Source organism: Dromiciops gliroides, chromosome 1, assembly GCF_019393635.1.
Source record: "Dromiciops gliroides isolate mDroGli1 chromosome 1, mDroGli1.pri, whole genome shotgun sequence".
In the NCBI taxonomy this organism is placed as follows: domain Eukaryota; kingdom Metazoa; phylum Chordata; class Mammalia; order Microbiotheria; family Microbiotheriidae; genus Dromiciops; species Dromiciops gliroides.
In genome coordinates this window covers 295,951,726-295,976,531 of record NC_057861.1, presented here as the reverse complement: position 1 = coordinate 295,976,531, position 24,806 = coordinate 295,951,726, and the positions used below count along the sequence as shown (strand labels likewise).

Genomic DNA, 24,806 nt, shown 5'->3' with positions numbered 1-24,806 from the left:
CACAGGGTTAAGTGACTTGCCCAGGGTCACACAGCTAGTGTCTGAGGTGAGATTATAACTCAGGTCCTCCTGACTTCAGGGCCAGTGTTTTATCACTGCACTACCCAGAAATGGCTTAGTGGTAATATATCTTGCCACTGGACCCAGATGGCTCTAGAGGCTGGTGATGTGCACAGCCCTTCCTCACTTAAATCCAGTTCATTGCAAGTCATGACATCTGTCATGGTCCTCTTTGAGAATGAAGGACAAACAACAACAACAATGTATGATTTAATTAATTTTTTTTCTTTTTTTTTTTTGAGGCAATTGGTGTTAAGTGACTTGCCCAGGGTCACACAGCCAGTAAGTATTAAGTGTCTGAGGCCAGATTTGAACTCAGGTACTCCTGACTCCAAGGCCAATGCTCTATCCACTACGCCACCTAGCTGCTCCTTAATTAATTTTTTTTTTTTTTACGGGGCAATGGGGGTTTAAGTGACTTGCCCAGGGTCACACAGCTAGTAAGTGTCAAGTGTCTGAGGCCAGATTTGAACTCAGGAACTCCTGAATCCAGGGCCGGTGCTTTATCCACTGTGCCACCTAGCCGCCCCCCCTTAATTAATTTTTAATACCAATATTCTACTGGTATCATTTTTCTCCTATATGGCTATGAGTCAAGGAATTCTGTTGTCTCCAAGGAATTAAAAATTACTAAGGAGGCAATGGAGAGGCATATGATAGGTGTAAGTAGGCTATAACACATGACAAGTAAGGAACTGTAAAAACATGCTTAAATGACATAATAAAATGAATGTATGATTAAAGAAGAAGATGGGCTGGTCACATATTAAGACTGAAAGATATCTAATGCAAGTCACTGAACCTCTGAGTGCCCCAGGCAACTCTCTAACACATTAAGTGACAGAACAGGAGCTGGTCTGCATTGGTAAAGGGGTTTCCTCATGAAGAGCTAATTATACCAATTAAACCACAGATCTAGTTTAAAACAAAACAATATCACAAAATAATGCTTTTGAAAGCAAAACTATTCCCAACTAATAATTGAATCAGGGACTCCCCTGATCCATATATAGATGATTCCCACAAGATTTTGATATAAATGGAAAAGTAGGCATATGGGTGAGTTAGTTGTGAATGTCCTCTTAGTCCACTTTTTCAAGTATTAATAAGGTTCAAGATTTTTTTATATCTTTGCTATCATCTCTTCCATATGCTTGTGAACTGATCCCTTGATAGCATTCAATACCAAACCAAAAAATAATAATTTTTGAAAATCTGAATATTTAAGGTAAAATTTATTTTAGAGGGGGCAGCTAGGTGGTGCAGTGGATAAAGCACCAGTCCTGGATTCAGGAGGACCTGAGTACAAATCTGACCTCCGAGACTTGGCACTTACTAGCTGTGTGACCCTGGGCAAGTCACTTAACCCTCATTGCCCTGCCCCTCCAAAAGTTATTTTATAATATAAATTATCCACTTAAATATTTCAATCCTTCGTTTTCATTGGCACATAAAGAAACAGACAAGGAACTAATTATGACTGTAGATGTTGAAAGAAGAGTGGAGACTGGGAAATAAACAATACAGGGATTTTTGTGGGAAATTGTTAAGAAGGAATTTTCTTATGGAAAATGAACATCTAAATAACAGCTGAGTAAAGTGAAATTTCTTTATAAATAACTCTTGAAGGGGACTGAGTTTCTCAGAGGTTGGGTAATCCCTCCTTAGTACTCTTTTTGAAACCTGTTTTTGCTTTTCTTTATTGACAAAATAATCAGTATCTTCCAACTTCTGGTGTGAGAAGGAACTATTTGGTTTTCCTTTTAGTACTGCTTGCTCAGCAACACAGAGACAAAAACATCTCCTCACTTATGCACCATTTCTACAGATGAGCCAAGATGAGAAAAAAAACTCCTGCCAGCACTACTTCTGCTTTTCCTCCTCAATGCCACATTTTCAGATTACAAATCATAAAGGAAGGACAATCGAGTGTCCAGTAGAACCATTAAGCTTTCACTTTGGACAAGAGGCGAACTTTGATTCTTTCATTATACATTTACTAAAATTTGCTAAATTTTTTAAAATCTCTGCCTCCTCTCACAAAAAAGACAAAGATATAGGTATATCTTTATATCTGTATCTATAACATACATATGTACTTCTATATATCTGTATATAGAGAGAAAGACACAGTGAGAGAGACAAAGGATGTTCCAAAAATTGTAATGCTGTTTTAAGAGATAGCTCACTATACATGTACAATTTAAGGTATAGCTCATTATACATATACAATTCTTTCCTCTACATTGAGGAGATTAGGGACTTGGAGCCCCCTTGATCTGGAAAAATCTACATAAAATTTTTGGCCCTCCTTCCATAGCGGAGAAGTCTGAATTATTATGGTATTAAAAGATAAAATATGATTATATTATACAATATTATACGTATATTTTATGCATTTCTGAGTTTCTAACCTTTTTTGGTGTCATCTGCTGGCCTTCATGTGTAGTCTGCAGTTTCCACAAAACTCCCCCCCAAAATTCCCATTTAATTTCTTATGCCAATCCACAATATATTGAAACTGTGATGGGAAAAGTTGCCACATGGAAGGCATAAATGTGTGTGTATACACATGCATATAAAGATATACATAAATACACATATATAAGTATACATATATTCATTCTTTTCTCCTCCATAATAGACCTTTTTCACTATTTCCTAAAGATGAAGGAAGCGGGTACCTTCAAAAGGATTGTTGGATAAAATTGGGAAGCTAGGTGGCACAGTGGATAGGGCACCTAGAGTCAGGGAAACCTGAGTTCAAATATGATCTCACACATTTACTATTTGTGTGACCCTGGGCAACTCACTTAACTCTGTTTGCCTCAGTTTCCTCATCTGTAAAATGATCTAGAGAAGGAAATGGCAAACCACTCCAGTATCTTTGCCAAGGAAACCCAAATGGGGTCACAGAGTCAGACATGACTAAAATGATTGAACAACAACAAATTGATCAAATTACAATTTGCTTAATGTCCTGACACTTCTGCTTGACCAATGAGTAATGGACAAGGGTTTAAAAAAAGGCAAAGGAAGATTGGGGAGAAATTGTTGACAATTTAAGTTAAATAATGAAGCCATTTCTTCATACACTTTTAAACACGCATCCTTTTAAGCTTTCACATTCTCTCAAGGCAGACGTTCCCCTTTGGGATCAAAAGATTTTGGCTGCTAGAACTTTATTAACTTGAAAGAATCCCTTGTCCTAATTCTTCCCTGTGTGGGAGAGAGAATGCCTGAAGCAAACTGGGGAGAAAGTCTGTTCCCACCTCCCCATGTAGTTGGTGCAGGGTCACAACACTGACCCTCAGAACCTGAAAAGAAAGCTCCTGCAAGGAATTAAAGTGGTAGATGAAGGTCCAGTCGTCTCTAAGGCATGTGGTCAAATTTCTTTTAGCTCCCAAATAGGTCTTTCCCTATGGGGACTTTTTGTGCTTCTATAGGATGACTGCCAACTATTACTTCCTAAAACAAACAATGCAGAATTTACCTCCAGAAGCATTTAATTTGGATATAATTTTTCTTTAAAATGATTCCTGTTTATTAACACCTTAAAGTTTCCAAAATGCCTTCTTGAAACAATACATTGAAGCAGCCTTATATTATTCTGTCTTTTTCATTCATTTTACGTTCCCATCAAGTAATACAAAGATTATTATCATACTCATTTTTTAGGATCCCAGATTTAGAGCTAAAAGGGACCTTATAAGCTGTTTAGTCCAATACCCTAATTTTACAACTGAGGAAACGGAAGCATGCAGAGGTTAAGTTGCCCAAGGTCACACAGGTTGCAAAAGAGGGTAGATTTGAGCTTATGTCTTTTAACTCCAAACCCAGCACTTTTTTGGTTTGTTTTTCTGCTGCATCAAACTACCCATATAGTCCACCTTCCTCATTTTATGAAAGTAAAATGATATACCCAAAGAGTTAAAGCTATATACCCAAGATCATATAGTAAGTAAATGGCAAAGGTTATATTTTGGGGAAAAAAACAGAACTTTTCCCCCCAAGAAAATGAACTTGAGTGTACTAAAGACAGTTACCTGGGGAGATTGCTTTACAGCCTACCGATGAGTAATATTAAAAGATGCATGACCCGCTAATAGGTTTTGTGCCTAGAGAGAAGACGACCTTGGATATCTGGAGCTGATATTAAATGGGCTAGAGCCATTATTATTGATAGTATGGATTTTTCTCCATGACCTGAATAGAATTTTAAGGGGATATGGATTTAAAAAAAAAGTTGTCAGGTGAGAAGATAAGATGCAGATAAGTATTCGAGGCACATCGTGGCTAGACTGTTATACTGGACAGTGCTTATCGAGTGGATGCCTGCCAGGCACTCTGACTTATTTGTATCATTTCAGTACTTTGGAGTTGTGGCCAGGGTTTGGAATGGGTGACCTTAAGGTCCCTTATATACTCATTCTTATTTAAGTCTATATTGTAGATTTGTTTATATTGTATACATGCACATGGATACATTTTTTGTATTGTATTGTGTACATATACATGTATACAATAGTAAAGCAGTTGGTTGAAAATTTAGTCAGATTGATTAACTGGCAACATGGAGATAAAAATCAGTTTGATTGAATTCAACAAGTTTGTGTGGTAGTTAACATACATTCATATCTTTGGCAGCGTTAGTTGCCATTTGCAAACACATTTCATAAAATGTCCTTTAAAAAGATGATGTATTCAGAGGTAGCATGAAAGAGTGGAATGAGTACTATATATGAAGTAAGAAATATTTGGGTTCAGATCCTGCCTCTGACACTGTGACTGTGGACAAGTGGTTAACACTCTCTGAGCCCCATGTTTCTCATTTGAAAAAAAATGTCTAATGGTGGCTATAGTAATTATAAGGATAGGGTTGCTGTGAGGCCCAAGTGAACTAATGTATGCAAAATACTTCGTAAGCTTCAAAGCCTGGGTAAATATCAATCATAATTCTGAATCTATAGCCTTCAGTTAAAAGAAAAAGAAACAGGGATTGCTGAAGGATGCTTGAGGAAACTGAGAGAGTGTAAAGTTAAATTAATTTTAAGGAAGATCATTTTTGATGCTTCAAAAAGCTTTATAAATGATAAAAGTATATATGGTATGAAAGCTATGCCTCTGATGCAAAAACACAATTGGATATAGCTTCATCATAATTCCATAGAATCATACAATGTTCATTAATGCTCAATTTTTACTGATGCAGAAAACGTGATATTAAAGTTATCTTTTGGCAGCCCAAGTAAAGCAGCAAGTTACTTTGAACTATTTGAAAAGCCTACTTGCTAATTTAAAAAAACTGATGTTCAAAATAGGTCTAAAAGAAGTAAAACCACAGCCACATCAGTTCATAACTGACTTTTATTTAGCACTTGAAGGTTTGCAAAACTTTATATTTAATGTATTACATATAAAATGTAAATTGTATTAAACTTTTAGGACACCTTATGTTATCTTTTTTGAATATGGTCTTAGTTAACAAAGGTGTCCCTTCAAACTAAACATTTCCTCAAGAAGATGTTCCCTACTATTGTGCTGAGCATTGGTTTTTATTTCTTATTTATCTTATCTTACTTAAGCCTTACAACAATACAATGAGGCATTTGCTACTGGTATTATTTTTACAGATGAGAAAACTGAAGCTCAGAGAGGTTGGATGGCTGGTTCATATTCTCAACTGGTCTCTGAGGCAGCATGGTGTATAGGCTTGGAGTCAGAGGACTATTCTATTCTCTCTATTTACAAAGCCACCAGCCTGAGTCAGATCCTCATCACTCTTCACCTGGATTATCTCCGTAGCTGCCTGATGAGTCTCACTGCCTCAAATCTCTCTCCTCTTTAATTCATTCTCCTCTTAATTCATATAGCTGCCAAAGTGATTTTCGTAAAGCATAGTTCTGATCTGATCACTTTCCGGCTCAAACAAACAAACAAAAACAAACATTGATCCACTATTACCATAAGGACCAAAAATAAAATAAAATGTTTTACCATTTGAAGTCCCACACAACCTGGCTCCAATCTAACTTTCCACTTTAATATTACTCCCTCTCATTTACTCTGTGGTCCAGCCAATCTGGCCTCCTCTCTTCCTGACACATGATTGCTCCCACTACCATGCTTTTGCACACACACATGCACACATATACATACACACATATATACATATACATATAGAAAGACAGACAGAGACAGAGAAAGAGGTGATCTCCCCCAGTAGAATGTAAGCTCCAGGGCAGCTAGGTAGCACAGTGGATAGGGCACTGGCCCTGGAGTCAGGAGGACCTGAGTTCAAATCTGGCCTCAAACACTTGACACTTACTAGTTGTGTGACCCTGAGCAAGTCACTTAACCCTAATTGCCTCACCAAAAAAAAAAAAAAAACCCATAAGCTCCTCCTAGCAGAGATTATTTCCTTTTTTGGTCTTCATATTCCCTCATCACCTCTTACCTACTGCTATAACCAAGTCCCTGATATGAAGCGGGCAGTTGATAAGTTTTCTGTTGTGGGTTTTAAATTTTTTGTGTAAGAAGAAATGCTTGTTGATTGATTGGGTTTGAATGCTGACTCTTGTTACTATTTATGTGACTTTTAAAAAGTCACTTCCTCTCTTTATACTTCAATTTCCTTCTTCTATAAAATTACAAGGCTGAACTAGACCATTCCCAAGTACTCTGTACACCATGAGTCATTGAGGGCAAGATTGTGTTTTATACCCACATATCTGAGTGCCCAGCCTATAGCAGGGAATCAATACATGTTTGTTCTCAATGGTTATGATAATAATACATTACTAAGAGTACTTTTATTTTTGCAGTGTTTTCAAATTTCAAAGCACTGGGATATGTAAGGTATCCCAAAAATCTTAGTGCAGTTTTAAGCTTTAATAAGATGTAGATAGATAGATAGATAGATAGATAGATAGATAGATAGATAGATAGATAGATAGATAGATAGATAAAAGCTATTAATTCTTTAAACTGCACTAAGACTTTTGGGGCATCCTATATATTATCTTTCTCAAAGATGGTCTCATTTAACAAATGAGTCCCTCCAAACTAGACATTTCTTCAATCCCCATCATAGAAGATATTCCCTGCTGTTATGCCAAACATTAGTTTTCATTGGTTACTCTCATTGATAAACCAACAGAAAGCCTCTGGCTTGTGTTTAAAAGGAAAAAAGAAAGTGCAGAGAGCATGACGAAATGACATGAAGACAGTAATAAATTACAAGCTCTCTTGCATTACCTACCTACGCCTTAATGACTACAGCACAAGATCCAAGACACTGAGCCAACTTTATTTCTACATAAAAGTCCCAAAGGGCTTAAAAGCAGAAGGATGTGTTGAGAAAGGACAGAGATAGTTGCACTTTGGAAAGTGGTGTCTAAACTCCCAAGAAGGGATAGAAAAATGAGAGGATGGTAAAATGACTACCCAACATGCTTTTTTAGCCACTAAAATGCACAGACAGCTTTTTAGCCACTAAAATGCACAGACAGCTTAGTGTAATTAAGGAAAGGCTATAGGACTTGCAATCAGGAGAGTCCATTTCAAATCCTAGATCTGAAACTTTCTAGCTATGGGGCCACAGGCCATTCATTTCACCTCTTTGAAGTTAATTTAAACTCTCAGTTTCCTTATCTGTAGGATGGGGGTAAAAATATTTCACTATCTTCCTCAGAAACTTGCCCTGAGGAAAATACTCTGTAAACCCTAAAGCCACTTAAATGTGAGCTGTTAGTGTTTAAGTAATTTTTTTAAGTGGCAAGATACCATCTCAATAAATTACTGTCAGCTCAAGCCTCAGGACTTTCTTGCTTGAAGAAAAGAAAGAAAATGTTCACAAACTGCACATGTCTAAAATGAAACTCATTATCTTAACCATAAAAACCTCCCCACCTTTTGAGCTTCTCTATTTCTCCTGAGGGCATGACCATCCTTCCAGTAATTCAAGTTTGCAACCTTTGGTGTCCTTTCCAATTCCTCCTTCTCCCTCCCCCCATATTTCCAAGTTGTTACCAAATCTTGCCGTTTCTGCCTCCACAACATCTCTTGCATTCATGTCCTTTCCTCCACTAATGCCATCATGTTTCAGGCCTGCCCAGCCTCACCACCGGGACTAGGACATTAATCTTCTAACTAAACAAACAAATGAAAAACCTCCTAACTGATTTTCTTACCTCAAGTTTCTCCTCTTTCAATCCACCTTCTGCATAGTTGCCAAAGTGATTTTCCTGACATACAGGTCTGACCATGATGCTCCCCAACTCAGTAAAATCCAGTGGTTCTCTATCTGGAATCAGGTAGACACTCAGGATCAAATATAATCTCTTCCGTTTGGCATTCAAAGTTCTTCCCAACTTGCCTGTCCAAGCATTCCTTTCCTTCCCACCCCCTACAATCCAGGTAAACTGTCTTTGCTCTTCCACATGTGTGACATTGCTAGGTGATGCAGTCGTTAAAGTGTTGGGCCTGAGGTCGAGAAGACCTGAGTTTGAATCCAGACTCAGAAACTTAGTGGCTATGTGACTCACATAACTTTTTGCCTAACTTTACAAGTCTGTAAAATCAACTGGAGAAGGAAATAGCAGATCAGTCCAGTATCTTTGCCAAGAAAACCCCAAATGGGGTCATGAAGAATCAGACATGACTGAACAATAATAAAAAATTCATGACATTATGTCTCCCAAATCAGTGCCTTTGTGCTGATCATTCCCCATACCTAAAATGCACTTCTGCCTCTTAAAATCCTAAATTTCCTTCAGAGCTCACCTACATGAAGCCAATCCTCTTCCTATCCAGTTTCTATTGCCTTTCACGTAAGGAAACTAAGACTCAGAGAGTTTAAGGGACTTGTCCTTGTTAGAATAGAGTGATGGGGGGGCAGCTAGGTGGCTCAGTGGATAGAGCAACAGCCCTGAAGTCAGGAGGACCTGAGTTCAAATCTGACCTCAGACACTTAACACTTACTAGCTGTGTGACCCTGGGCAAGTCACTTAACCCCAATTGCCTCACCAAAAAAAAAGAATAGAGTGATGGACTTGGAGTCAGGAACACCTGTGTTCAAATCCTACCTCAGAAATATATGAGTTCTGTGACCCTGGGCAAGTCACTCACCTTTTGTTTGCCACAATTTCCTCATCTGTAAAATAAGGATAATAACAGCACCTACCTCCCAAGGTTATTGTGAGAATGAGGTGATATTTTCAAAATGCTTTGCAAACCTTAAAATGCTATATAATTGCTAGTTATTATTGTAGCGGTGGTGATGATGATGTCAGAGGCACTATGTGAAATCCAGTCTCTTCTACGTCTAAAGGTCAAGCACTTTTTTCCTTCCACAAGATCTCTTGTTTGTTTCCTGAATAAAAATATGCATAAAAGAATCAACTTTTCTTTTTTTCTCCATTTGAATTGATTTGGAAGACTTAGAAAATCAGGAAAATGTGGAGATTTCTAAATTTTCCTATTTATGGGTGGACATTATGACATTTTTTTAGAAATTGGAATCTTATTCTGGAGGTTATTCTGTGAGGACACATAACTCTTCAACCTGTAGTCTTGGAACCTAGGTCATGACAGGTAATCTGGACTCAAAATTGTCCTCATGTCCCAGGACCATCCAGGCCCTTCAAGGAAGTTGTTTTGTTCAATTGAATTTCCTTGTACCAGTCACAGAAAGAATCTGACTAGATAAGCCTGGAAAAATATTTAATAAGTTTCAATAGCCTGGAGAATATTTTATTGGAATTGATCTAACCCTTTTCTGCTGTGGATGTATTTAATTTCCTTCAAGTCTAGGTATCAACATATAGGATAGGAATATCTCAACTTCCCACATTTTCAATGGTAAAAATCTTTGACCTGTCCAGCTCTCTGAGATCAACCAATTTCATGTACCAAACAAATCTTTCCAATAAGCAGGAGAGAAAAAATTTCTGTTTCTGAAAATATGTATGTATATGTGTATCTATCTTTGTTATTGTTGTTCAGTCATTTCAGTTGTGTCCAACTCTTTATGACTCTATTTGGGGTTTTCTTGACAAAGATATTGGATTGGTTTGTCATTTCCTTCTCCAGCTCATTTTACAGATGAGGAATTGAGTCAAACAGGGTCAAGTGACTTGCCTAGGATCACACATGTATGTATCTATCTAGTTATAGAAAGATGTAGATATATTTGATGACTTTTTTTGTAAGTGGACAGAACTGACTTTTCTCTGTATATATCTTGAATGAACATGATTGTTGGACACCTAAGTGGTTCAGTGGATCAAAAGCATTGGGCCTGCATGGTCTAAGTTCAAATCCAGCCTGAGAGACTTACTAACTCTGTGACTGCCCCCCACTCCCAATTTGCCTCAGTTCCTCATCTGGAAAATAGAGATACACTAGAGAAGGAAATAGCAAACCACTCCAGTATTTTTTTCAAGAAAGTCCCAAATAGGGTTACCTAGAGATGGGCACAATTGAACAACTGAATAAAATCAAAACATAGCTGTTTGGCATGTTGTCTCCTCCAGGAGATACAAACTCCTAGAGGCAGGGAATATGTATATATCCTTTTTTGTATTCCAAGCACATATCATGACACATAATAAGAGCTTAAACAATACTTGTGCCTGGCACATAGTAAAAGCTTTAAAAATACTGTTGACTGGCTGACTTTATATCTACACTGGTTATTTTTCAGTCCTTAGAATTCACTTTCCACCTCACCTTCATCTTAGAATACTTAGTTTCCTTCAATTCAAATGCTGTGTTCATTATAAAATCTTCCTCAATCCTTATAGATGCCAATATATTCCTTTTTCTAAATGACTTTGTATCTATTTTTTGCATATTTTTTGGAGCACAGTGCCTGGAACATAGTAGGTGCTATATAAATGCTAGGAGATGATGATGATGACGGTGGTGGTGGTGATGATGACAACAACGATGATGATGATGTTGTTGTCAGAAAGGTGCCGTGGTCCTTAAGGTTCATTTGGTAATGCTTCTTCTTTAATGGCATTTCCAATTACAAAATACTATCTGTTTCTGATGTTGTATCATTTGACATTACCAAGGACTTTGGTGATAAGAACTTTCTTATCTGGGTTTTCAATAGCTGTGAGTGAAGCACCTGTAGGAGCAGGTGCCAGGGTGTATCTCCTAAAGATTGCTTCCCAGGATCATGACTGTGGACACTGGGCCGGAAACATTACTTTTCAAAGGCTATTGGATCCAAAGTCCTGAGCTGTCTCCATCAGTATCTGAGAGGATGAAGATGGTCAAGATGGTGGTAGTGGTTTGACTTGGCACATGCTGCCTCCTGTCTCTCCCTCATGTTGCCTTGCTGCTTCAGCAGGATGAGAATGACTGTTGACTCACAGTTGTCAGAGTGGCTGGACACTCCCACATAGGAATTGCTTCTTCAGATAATGTCTATAACAGCTGGGCTAGAAACAGGACAAGTAGTCTGAGGGTGCTGCCACCCCCAAGGTTGTTGTTCTTGTCTGTTTCTTGGTGACAGCTGGTCAATAGTTTCCACTGGTAGTAAGGAGGGAGAAGATGAGTCCTTTCTCCACAGTGATTTCTACCCTCTGAATAGCTCAGTTGCCTATAGATTCTTCATCACCTCAATCTTTCTATTGGGTAATGTTATTGACAATGAAAATGAGCATTTTTAAAAAGAGAGATATAATGTTGATAATTCTTTCATACCAAAAAGCATTTGGACACAAAAATTCAGATAATTTACTCTGAAAACTTTAGTATAAATGCTCTAATTTGAAACCCAATCCTACTTTTATCACTATGTATATACTTAAACATTTCACTCTTACTGGAATCTCACTGCTGTCTGTACTTCTACCAATAGCCCTTTGAAGTAGGGGCTATTATTATCCCCATTGTTCCCGTCATTAGGTATGGAGATGAGCTTGGGTTTTCAAAGGTTACTCCATCAAAGCCTGAGATCTGGAAGGTCCTGAGAAACTGGAAAGAGTTTAAGTGTGGTCTCAGTGGCAGGAAAGACTTTAAGTATAGTCTCAACAACAGGCTGTGTTTACTAATGGAGGACCTAAATATAGAGAAGCTTATCACCAATAAGACATACACTAGTTGAAGTTACTGATGATTCATTCATTGACCATGGCAACACAGAAAACAAAGAGAAATACAATAGGGTCCTTAGTCTTTCTTATACAACCTCTTTCTGTTCCTTATCATAATAGATATATGATGGGTGATAGTTTTCATCTTAATTTATTCCTTCATTTAGTTTAATATTTTCCCTCTTAGATTTCATGTGTGAGAAAGTAGAGAAAATAATATCATAGAATCTTAGATAAGGGTCTGAAGGGCACTTAGAAGTCTTCTATTCTAATGCAATTAGGCTGGTCTGCCTGCCCTATGAATAGCAGATGGTTGGCAGATGGTAAGGATGGCTCACCCTTTCTTCACAGGAATTAATTCCCTGGATAATTGCTTCGAGGGCTGCTTGGGAAGCAGGGCTAGTATACTCTAAGGAGTAGTGCCCTACCCCGGGCTCTTGTGCTCCTCTGCAGGTTGATAGCAATTGGTCAGCAATTGTTACTGGTGGTGATAAGGAAGATTAGAGCCTTCTCCTTAATGATTTCTCCCTTCAGTGATGGTGGTAGGGGATTGGGTGGAAGCCTGGAAGTTTGAAGAATACTGCTATTCCAAAGTCTCTTGCATTTAAAGTCCTAGGCTATTTCAATCAGGCTCTATGGGTAGATGATGGTCAAGGGGATGGTGGATTGACCTTCTGGCATATGCTGCTTCCCATCTCTCTTAGGGAGCCCTGCTGTATCAGTTCAGCTAACTTGCCTTCCCTGTCATAGTAATGCTTCCTATTGTGAGGCAAATAAGGAGTCTCTCTTGTAACGATTGGAATGATGCCACCTTCTGGAGACTTACTGTAGAAGAGTTCCGCCCACGAAGCAAAGGTCTTTGAGGGCAAGACCAGGAGTCTTTTCTTTGGCAACAGGAAGTGACGCAGGCTAGTGGGAGGAGGAAGGAAGAGACTGGCGCTTGGTCTCACTCTCTTTCCTCTGGACTCTGGTGGAGAGCGGAGCTAGAAATGTGTTCTCCCTTTAATAGATAGGAATATAGGTCTTTCTCTCTCTCTTTACCAAATTCCTATTCTCCTTAATAAATGCTTAAAAGTCTAACTCTTGCTAAAGCTTATAATTTATTGGCGACCACTCATTAGATATTTTAGACAGTTTAGCTAGAATTTTAGCCCTTAACACTCTTTAATGAACCATAGACAGGTACAATAAGAACTCCCAATGGTCTACCTCACTCCAGGACTAATCTCATACACAGGCTTGTCATTTACATGATATAATTTGAAGAGTACTGGGAAGAATGCCTACAAATAAACCTTTACTGGCCTGTCACACAATGCAAAATTCCTTTGAGTGATTCTTTCCTTTTCTTCTTCTAAGATCTAGACATAGAGAAAGTAGGAGTTTCGTGTGAAAGCAGAGGGAAAGGAAAAGAACAAAGGAGAAAATAGGTAGCAATTTTGGAGAATGGTATATTCCCAGAGAATATAAAACCAGGTGCTAAAATCCCACGCTTTGTACAGCAGGGAACAACATGAGAGAATGTGTGTTAGGATTGGCCAAGGCGGTTGAAGAGATACTACTGTAATGATTGGAATGATGCCACCTACTGGAGACTTGCTGTGGGAAAGCTCCACCATGAGGAAAATGCCTCAGAGAGCAAGGCCATGTGGCTTTTCCTTGGCATCAGGAAGTGACGTTTGCTCATGGGTGCTGTCTATCAAGGCTACCAGCCAATCAACTTGAGGAGCCTCCTATTTTCTGGGAGGAAACAGGAAGGAGGAAAGAGGGCCTGCGTGGAGAGCTCTCGCTCTTGTGGGTTCCTGACTTGATGGTGGTGGTGGCGGCAGAGGACTTGACAGGAAATTTGAGAAAAGATAGGAATGCCGGGCTGTTGGAATTCTGTTCTCAGTCTTTTTTTTTCTATTTTTCAATAAACCCTTAAAAACCTAAACTCGTTTTATCAGTGATTTTAGTCAGTTTCCCCCAAAACTGGGGGAACAGATTAGAATCCACATTTAGAATCTTAAATTACACACTAGACAAACTTCACCAATTCCATAACTTTAATGCTGGTTTGTTCTCCTGGAACCATTGTATCAAAGTTCTGACATCTCAACAGTTCAGATACTTTGAGCTGATCTCTGTCCAATATGAATAGTTTGGGATTTGACATATGGCTGCCATCTGTGTCTGTCATCTGCTTCATGTTCTCTTAAGTAGGACAAGAGGTTCAGCCACTGCCACCTCCATCCCTCAGAAGTGACAAATTATACTCCTGAAAGGTACTCTTGCAGCAGCTAAGGAAGGGGGCAAAATAAAAAAAAAAAAAGCCTATGGAACGCAAGCTATGTTTAGTCCATCTATGATAAGATTTTAATGAAAATTCAGGACTTTTAGGGAAACATCTTAAAATAATGCTTATGCCATTGTAATGTCTTCTGGGAATTGATGCAAATACTTGTGACACCTAGTGGCTAATATCAAAGTGGACAGAATAGTCAAGGAACAGGAAGTCACAAGGAGTAGGATTATAGCATCATGGATTTAGAGATGTCAAAGACCTTACAGGTCTCCTAATCAAACCTCCTCATTTTACACATGAGAAAATTGAAGCTGGAACTGGTTGTGTTGCCAAAGTTACATAGAGATAGTATTTGCCAGGTTTTCTGGCTCCAAATCCAGTGGTTTTTTCCCTCTTTACCAAAGGGAAGAAGGAAGAATCTCATCATATCAACTCAAAACAATTCAATTCAACAAATATTTATTGAGCAAAGCACTGTGATAAACATTTTGCAAGGCCCTTGCTCACAAGTACTTCAAAGCCTCCAAATTATTGATATATATATATATGAACCAATTTTAATGAAGCAATAATCATCAAAACTATCTAGTATTGGCTAAGAAGTAGAGTGTTGGATCAGTGGAATAGATTAGGTACACAAGACATAGTAGTAAGTGACTATAGTAACCTAATGTTTTATAAACCCAAAGACTGCAGTTTCTGAGATAAGAACTCAATATTTGACAAAAACTGCTGGGAAAACTGGAAAACAATGGGGCACAGATTAGGTATAGACCAACATCTCACACTGTATACTAAGATAAGGTTAAAATGGATCCATGATTTAGACATAAAGGGTGATGCCATAAACAGATTAGAAGAGCAAGGAGTCTACCTGTCAGATCTATGGAGAAGGGAAGAATTCATAATCAAACAAGAGATAGAGAGCATTACAAAATATAAAATAGATAATTTTGATTATATTAAATTAAAAAGGTCTTGCAAAAATAAAACCAATGCAACTAAGATTAGAAGGAAAGAAGAAAACTGGGAAACACTCTTTACAGCAAGTGTCTCTGATAAAGGCCTCATTTCTCAAATATAAAGAGAGCTGAGTCAAACTTATAAGAATACAAGCCTTTCCCCAATTGATAAATGGTCAAAGAATATGAATAGTTTTTAAATGAAATCAAAACTATCCATAGTCATATGAAGAAGTGCTTTAAATCACTTTTGATTAGAAAAACACAATTTAAAATAACTATGAGGTACCAATTCACACCTATCAGGTTGGCTAATATGACAAAAAAGGAAAATTATAAAGGTTGGAGAGGATGTGGGAAAATTGGGACACTAATGCACTTTGGGTGGAATTGTGAATCCAACCATTCTGGAGAGTAATTTTGAACTATGCCCAAAGGGCAACCAAACTGTTCATACCCTTTGATCCAGCAATACCACTACAAGTTCTATATTGCAAAGAGATCATTAAAAAGGGAAAAGAACCTTCATTTACAAAAATATTTATAGCAGCCCTTTTCATGGTGGCAAAATATTAGAAATGGCAGCGGAATGGCTGAACAAGATGTGGTTTAGGAATGTAATGGAATTCTATTGTTCAATAAGAAATGATGAGCAGGCAGATCTCACAAAAACCTAGAAAGGCTTCTATCAATTGATGCAAAGTGAAATGAGCAGAACCAAGAAAATATTGTATACAGCAATAGCAACATTATATGATGAATGACTTAGCTCTTCTCAGCAACACAATGATCTATGACAATTACAAAGGACTCATGATGGGAAATGCTATCCACATCCAGACAAAGAACTGATGGACTCTGAATGCAGATCAACTTTTTTTTTTCATGTTTTTTTTTTCTTTTTGATCTCTTCTTTCACAACTGTGACCAGTATGGAAATATGTTTTACATGATTGCACATATATAATATATATCAAATTGTTTACCATTTTAGAAGGAGAGGAGGTGAGGAAGGGAGAAAATTTTGGAACTCAAAATCATGTGATGCTAAAAACAAATGCTAAAAATTGTCTTTACATATAATTGGGGGGAAATGAAATACCATTAAAAAAAAGAAACCAAGGGTCAGTGTCCTTGGACCCAGTTTGCTTTTGCAATTGCATGCCTTGCTAAATAAATTGTTTGTCTGGATCAAGCTCGATTTCTTTATTCCATCAGAATACATGTGGACACAGGTCTCAGTTCTTTACTGTGACATTTATTTTTCTTGCTTTTAGGTGAAGAAGCCTGAAGATGACTAAGACCTTATGAGATTTGGAAGGTCAATAGATAAGTCACCAGAAAATATGTATGGGAATATCAATCAATAAAACATTCATTAAGCACCTATTTTGTGTCAGGCAGAGTCCACACTGGGTTTTGCAGCCAACAAGTCCAGAATTAAGGCCCTATGGAATAAGGAGCAATTTTAACAACCCTACCCGTTGGTAGCTGAAAGGTATATTCATCCATCACATATGTTGTACTTGGATGTGAACTTGGTAGGACAGGTACAATGTGAAAACTAAGTTAAGTCTAAGTTCATTCTTCCCAGGACCAAAGATAGGGGAGAGTATACCCTCCAGGCTCTGGGGGCTGATATAGATCTGACTATATCTTCAAAGTAAATATTCAAATGCAAGTGGACAATTAGTCACTTGAAGTTAATGGAGGTAGGAGGAGGTAACCTCACTAGATTGAGGGCTTGTAAAAACAACAATACATGAGACACCAAGCCCTTCAGGAAGTATCTCTAAGACCCTGTGGGGGAGATGTAATGAGGCCAGAGCTTGTCTCTATAGTAAGAAGGCCAATATGCTGTGTTTTTGTCATTCTTTGTACCCATACCCACAGCTTAGCACCATGCCTGGGACAGAGGAAGCATTTAATAAATGCTTGCCAACTGATGAAAAAATAAATAAGATAAACTCACTAAGGGAAGCCTTAGAATATAGAATCATTTTTCTAGATCAATTGAACTGGGACCTTGCACTGTACCCAAATGTACCATAATATGGTAGATTCTTTCATATCAGATGTGTCTTTCAACATTGAGCTTTAAAATTACTGAAATCAAATGATCATCATTTTTAAACATTTCCCATAGAGAGAGAGAGTGCATTGGTAAATGGACTTCGATTATATCCTGAGAATGGTGATTTCCTCTCTATTCAGAGGACAGAACAGGTGAAATTCTTACAATACAGCACAGAGAATTTAAATTATACAGTAAACTCAATTACTCATGGGCAGAAAATTGCATTTGAGCGTATCTGTAGTAAACTTTGCTTTCAACTTCTTGGAAACAGAAGAAAAGAAGATTTGAGCTTCCCTCTTATTAATCCAATACAGTTAATTATGTTCTCCACCCCCAGGGAAAGTGTGAGTCAGATAATAAGTTTTGAGAGAAAGACCAGCTCTGCCCAGCAGATCCTTTACTAGAGTAAGAAACTCGATACTATACATGCTCTGAATGGAGTGAAGAATAACAAAGGATTAAGCAGGGGACAGAATGAAAAAATCTTTCCAGAATTTAATTTTTACTGTTTGAATGCATTTATTGGAAATGCTGTAAACAGGAATACTTTCAATCCTCCACTATGATCTTGATGTAGGTAATTCCCTCCAACAATATGTATCACAAACCACCCATGTTTGCCTATCCTGTGTCAATCTTGTCCATATCCTCTAATAAGTTCTCCACAAAGAGTCTAACCAGAAGCCTGAAGCCTTTCTCAAGTTTTCATCACATAGAGAAGATATCAAGTATGTGAGCTGTCCATTGGTTTTCTCTCACTCTTTTTTTTTTTTGGTGGGGCAATGAGGGTTAAGTGATTTGCCCAGGGTCACACAGCTAGTAAGTGTCAAGTGTCTGAGGCTAGATTTGAACCCAGGTCCTCCTGAATCCAGGGCCAGTGCTTTATCCACTGCACCACCTAGCTGCCCCTGGTTTTCTCTTACTCTTACCCTATGCTTATCTTCTCTTATAATTACATATACTCTGTTTTGTTTGTTTGTTTGTTTGTTAGGGTTTGTTTTGTTTTGTTTTGTTTTGTTTTGCAGGGCAATGAGAGTTAAGTGACTTGCCCAGGGTCACACAGCTAGTAAGTGTCAAGTGTCTGAGGCTGGATTTGAACTCAGGTCCTCCTGAATCCAAGGTCAGTGCTTTATCCACTGCACCACCTAGCTGCCCCCTACATATATTCTTTTGATGAAATCCTTTTTACCACATCAATGTAATTCCTTGCTCATAATGTGTTATAGCCTGTTTATACCTACCTTGTGCCATTACCCTTTTAGATGGACTTCACATTAAATTCTTCAGTAATTAGATATTTCTATACTTGCAGTCATATAGCATCACTGGAAGAATATTGGTATTAAAAAGTTAGGCCTGGTTTCTATACCAAAATTTAATTTTTCCTTCAGGATTTTTTTTGTGTTTTTTACAAACCCATTCATTCTTTTTCATTATTTTCCTGCATAGCTCTCATTTCTTTCCCATATTCTCCTATACTACACATATTTGATTTTTAAAAAATATTTAATGTTTTGTTTTTCCCCAATTGCATGTAAAAAATTTAACATTCTTTTTTCAAATTTTGAGTTCCAAATTCTCTCCCATACTTCCTCCTCTACCCATATTAAGAAGACAACTTGACTTCAATGATACATATATATTTATGAAAAACACATTTTCATTTAAGTCATGCTGTGAAAGAAAATAAAGACAAACACCCCCCTCTCAAAAAATAAAGGAAAGTAAAGAAAAAGTATCTTTGATCTGCATTCAGGCTCCTCTAGTTATTTCTCTGGAGATGGATAGCACCTTTCATCATAAGTCCTTTAAAATTTTCATGAATCATTGTATTGCCAAGAATACCTGTTATTCACAGTACATCATCATACAACATTGCTGGTGCTATGTACAATATTCTTCTGGTTCTTCTCATCTCACTTTGCATCAGATCATGTAAGTCTTTCCAGGTTTTTCTAAGAGCATCATACTTGTCATCTTTTATAGCACAATAGTATTCCAACACAATCATATACAACAGGTTGTTCAGCCATTCCCCAGTTGATGGACATCTCAATTTCCAGTTCTTTGCCACTGCCAAAAGAGCTGCTATAAATATTTTTGGTTTTTATCTCTTTGGGATACAGACCTAGTAGTGGTATTGCTGGGTCAAAAGGTATGCATGGTTTTATAGCCCTTTGGGCATAATTCCAAATTGCTCTCCAGAAGGATGGCAATCAGTATATAACTTCACCAACAGTGCATTGGTGTCTTAATTTTCCCACATACTCTCTAACATTATTGTTTTCCTTTTCTGTCATATTAGTCAATCCTATAGGTATGTGGTGGTAGCTCAGAATAGCATTTCTCTTATCAATGGTGATTTAGAGCATTTATTCATATAACTAGAGATTGCTTTGATTACTTTGTCTGAATACTATTCGTATTCTTTAAACATTAATCAGTTGAGGAATGGCTCTTATTCCTATAAATTTCACTCGTTTTCTATATATTCAAGAAATGAGATCTTTATCACAGAAACATGCTACAAAAATTTTTTTATAGTAATGATTACTATGTATTTATTTCCCTCCATCTTATTTTCCCCCTATGTATCCTACTCTCTCTCTTTTCACCCTGTACATTCTTAAATGTGTTTTGTTTCTGGCTTTTACCTCCCACAATCTGCCCTTCCTTCTATCAACACTACCCCCTTCTCTTGTCCCCTTCCCCTCCTATTTTTCCTATATGGTAAGATGTATTTCTACACCTAACTGAGTGTGTATGTTATTCCCTCTTGGAGGCAATTTCTATGAGAGTAAGCCGCCGCCACACTCCACTTCCCTCATCTTCCCTCTACTGTCAAATCTCTTTTTGGCCTGTTTTATATCAGATAATTTGCCCCATTCTACCTCTGCCTTTCCCCTTCTCCCAGTGCATTCTTCTTTCTCACCCCTTAATTTAATTTCTTAAAGATAATCATCCCATTATTCAACTCACACTTATGCCTTCTGTACATTTATACTCCTTCTAACTACCCTAATAATGAGAAAGTTTTTAAGAGTGACAAGTATCATTTTCCCATTTAGGAATGTAAAGTTAAATCTTCTTGAATGTGTTGTGATTTTGCTTTCCAGTTTACCTTTTTATGCTCTTTTTTTTTTTTTTTTTTAGTGAAGCAATTGGGGTTAAGTGACTTGCCCAGGGTCACACAGCTAGTAAGTGTTATGTGTCTGAGGCCGGATTTGAACTCAGGTACTCCTGACTCCAGAGCCAGTGCTCTATCCACTGCACCATCTAGCTGCCCCAAAAATGCTGTGGTCTGGCATGATTTTTTAAAAGCCCCATTGGCTTTTTTTTTTTTTTTTAGTGAGGCAATTGGGGTTAAGTGACTTGCCCAGGGTCACCACAGCTAGTAAGTGTTAAGTGTCTGAGGCCGGATTTGAACTCAGGTACTCCTGAATCCAGGGCCGGTGCTCTATCCACTGCCGCCACTAGCCGCCCCCCTTTTTATGCTCTTTTGAGTCTTGTATTTGAAAGTTAAATTTTCTATTCAGCTCTGGTCTTTTCATCAAAAATGCTTGAAAGTCCTCTATTTCATTGAATGTCTATTTTCTCCCCCCAAAGGATTATATTCAGTTTTTCTGGGTAGGTGATTCCAGAATATCACATTCTAAGCCCTCCAATTCTTTAATCTCATGCAGTCCTGACTGTGGCTCCACGATATTTGAACTGTTTCTTTTTGGCTACTTGTAATATTTTCTCCTTGACCTGGGAGCACTGGAATTTAGCTATAATATTCTTTGGAGTTTTCATTTGGGGATTTCTTTCAGGAGGTAATTGATGGATTCTTTTGGTTTCTATTTTGTCCTCCAGTTCTAGAATATCAGGTAGTTTTCCTTGATAATTTCTTGAAGATAATATCTAGGCTCTTTTTTTTAATCATGATTTTCAGGTAGTCCAATAATTCTTAAATTATTTCTCCTGGATCTATTTTCCAGGTCAGTTGTTTTTCCAATGAGATATTTCACATTTCTTCTATTTTTTTCATTCTTTTGATTTTGTTTTATTGTTTCTTGATAGTCCATAAAGTCATTAGATTTATTTTCCCCATTCTAATTTTTTTGGTTGTTGTGGGATTTTTGGTGGGCAATGGGGGTTAAGTGACTTGCCTAGGGTCAGACAGCTAGTAAGTGTCAAGTGTCTGAGGCAAGATTTTGTTAAGGGCTAAAATTCTAGCTAAACTGTCTAAAATATTTAATGAGTGGTTGCCAATAAATTACAAGCTTTAGCAAGAGTTAGACTTTTAAGCATTTATTAAGGAAAATAAGAATTTGGTAAAGAGAGAGAAAGGCCTAGATTCCTATCTATTAAAGGGAGAGCGCATTTCTAGCTCCGCTCTCCACCAGAGTCCAAAGGAAAGAGTGAGACCGAGTGCCAGTCTCTTCCTTCTTCCTCCCACTAGCCTGCGTCACTTCCTGATGCCAAAGAAAAGACTCCTGGTCTTGCCCTCAAAGACCTTCACTTCATGGGCAGAACTCTTCTACAATAAGTCTCCAGCAGGTGGCATCATTCCAATCGTTACAATTTGAACTCATGTCCTCCTGAATCCAGGGCCGGTACTTTATCCACTGCACCACCTAGCTGCCCCCCCCCCCATTCTAATTTTTAAGGCATTATTTTCCTCAGTGAGCTTTTGTAACTCCTTTCCATTTGGCCAATTTTACTTTTAAAGAGTTCCTTTCTTTAGTTGATTTTTTGTACGCTTTTTCCATTTTCCAATTCTGCTTTTTTAGGAATATTTTCTTCAGCTCTTAGCTCCTCTCCAAAGCTTGGTTCCAGGATCTGCTGCTTTAGTCACATCCCTGAAACAAGATGGTGAAGGTCGGAGTCAACAGATTTGGCCGTATTGGACGCCTGGTGACCAGGGCTGCATTCAACTCCAATGGAGTAGACATTGTGGCCATCAATGACCCCTTCATTGACCTCAACTACATGGTTATATGTTTCAATATGATTCCACCCATGGCAAGTTCAAGGGCACCTTCAAGGCTGAAAATGGAAAGCTGGTGATCAATGGAAAAAGCCATTACCATCTTCCAGGAGCGGGACCCCACCAATATTAAGTGGGGAGATGCTGGACCTGATTATGTTGTAGAGTCCACTGGTGTCTTTACAACCATGGAAAAGGCTGGGGCTCACTTGAAGGGTGGAGTCAAGCAGGTCATTATTTCTGCCCTTCTGCTGATTGCCCCAATGTTCGTGATGGAGTGAACCATGAAAAATATGACAATTCCCTTAAGATTGTGAGTAATGCCTCCTGCACTACCAACTGCTTGGCCCTCTTGGCCCAAGGTCATTCATGACAACTTTGGTATCGTGGTAGGACTCATGACTACAGTCCATGCCATTACTGCTACCAGAAAACAGTAGATGGCCCCTCTGGCAAGCTGTGGTGTGATGGGCATGGTGCTGCCCAGAACATCATCCCTGCTTCCTCTGGTGCTGCTAAGGGCTGTAGGCAAGGTCATCCCCTGAACTGAATGGGAAAGCTCATAGGCATGGCCTTCCATGTTCCTACTCCCAATGTGTCTGTTGTGGATCTGACCTGCTATCTGGAGAAAGCTGCCAAATATGATGATATCAAGGAAGTGGTGAAGCAAGCTTCAGAGGGACCTTTGAAGGGCATCTTGGGCTACACAGAGGACCAGGTTGTATCCAGTGACTTTAACAGCAACACCCACTCTTCTACCTTTGATGCTAGCTCTGGCATTGCCCTCAACGACAATTTTGTGAAGCTCATTTCCTGGTATGATACTCATACTCATGTATGGTTACAGCAACCGTGTAGTAGACCTCATGGTCTATGTGGCCTCCAAGGAGTAAATTGGAAAGCCATGGGTCTTCATCCCCAGCCAAAAGAAGAGTTCCACCACTGGGGAGCCCACATCTCTAACCTATGTTCCTGTACTAGGGATCCCATGCCCCATTCACATCGTTGTCCCAAAGCACCCCTGTAGTAGTGGGGAGAAGCTAGAGTCCTCTATTGTGTACATACCATCAATAAAGTCACCATATTCAATGCAAAAAATATATATATTTTCTTCAATATTTTTTTTTGTATATATTTTTCCATTTGGTCTATTCTGCTTTTCAAGGTCGTTCTAATACATTGGATTTCTGTGCCTCTTTTACCATTTGGCTTTATTCTGTTGTTGTTTTTTAAGGTGTTGTTTTCTTCAGTATTTTTTGTGTGTGTGCCTCCTTTACCAAGCTTGATTCTTTTTTCATGATTTTCTTGCATTACTTTCATTTTTTCTTCTACACCTCTCTTACTTGGTTTTTAAAATCCTTCTGGAGGGTTGGGCAGGCTAGGTGGCACAGTGGATAAAGCACTGGCCCTGGATTCAGGAGGATCTGAGTTCAAATCCAGTCTCAGACACTGATACTTACTAGCTGTGTGACCTTGGTTAAGTCACTTAACCCTCATTGCCCTGCAAAAAAACCAACAACAACAAAAAAACATTCTTTCTGAGCTCTTTCATGATATGGGGCCAGTTCATATTTTTCTTTGGAGTTTTGGATGTAGGAGTTTTGTCTTTGTTGTCTTCTCCTGAGTTTGCATTTTGAACTTCCTGTCTCCATAATAACTTTCTAGAGTCAGGATCTTTTTCCTGCTGTTTGCTCATTTTTCAGCTTATTTCTTGACTTTTAACTCTATGCTAAAGTGAAGCTCTGCTTCCAGACACAGGTGAGGGGGCACTATCCCAATCTCCAGGTATTTTGTGCAGCTGTTTTCAGAGGTAAATCTGGGGACCTATAAATTTTCTGTTCTTCCAAGTTGGTATGATCCAGGAAGATGCATGTCTACTATTTTTTTTTTTTACTGTGCAGTGGTCTATGGGTAACCATAAGCACTGTTTTCCACTCTGGAACTGTGACCAGAGTTCCCACTCCCCTATGTCCACAAGCTCTTTTATGTTGGTGCTTCTCCTCACCCTAGGTCTGAGATGCAATGCTGTGACTCAGATCCAAGTATGGGTAATGCAACAAAGTCCTGCCCTTGGTGCCAGCAAAGGGACTCCTATAATCTCCATTTGTCCGGTTGTCCAACTCCCTTACTATCTGTGGGATGAGAGGTCTAAAAACCACCACTGCTGCCACTGATAGTCACCCCCAAAGCCTGCTCCTGGTTGGCTGGTGCCAAGTCCATGTTGGCATGGCCTGCACTGGGCTGGGCTCCACTCTCAGCCTGATGCAACAGACCTTTTTGTGAAAAACTTCTAAGTTGTCTTGGGCTGGGAAATTGTTTTCACTCTATCCTCTTATACATT

General features: G+C 38.5%; 1 pseudogene; it reads left to right on the top strand.

Annotated features, from left to right (window-relative positions):
• Positions 1–22,347: 22,347 nt before the first annotated feature.
• LOC122736407 lies at positions 22,348–23,358 on the top strand (annotated as a pseudogene).
• The last annotated feature ends 1,448 nt before the right edge of the window (positions 23,359–24,806 follow it).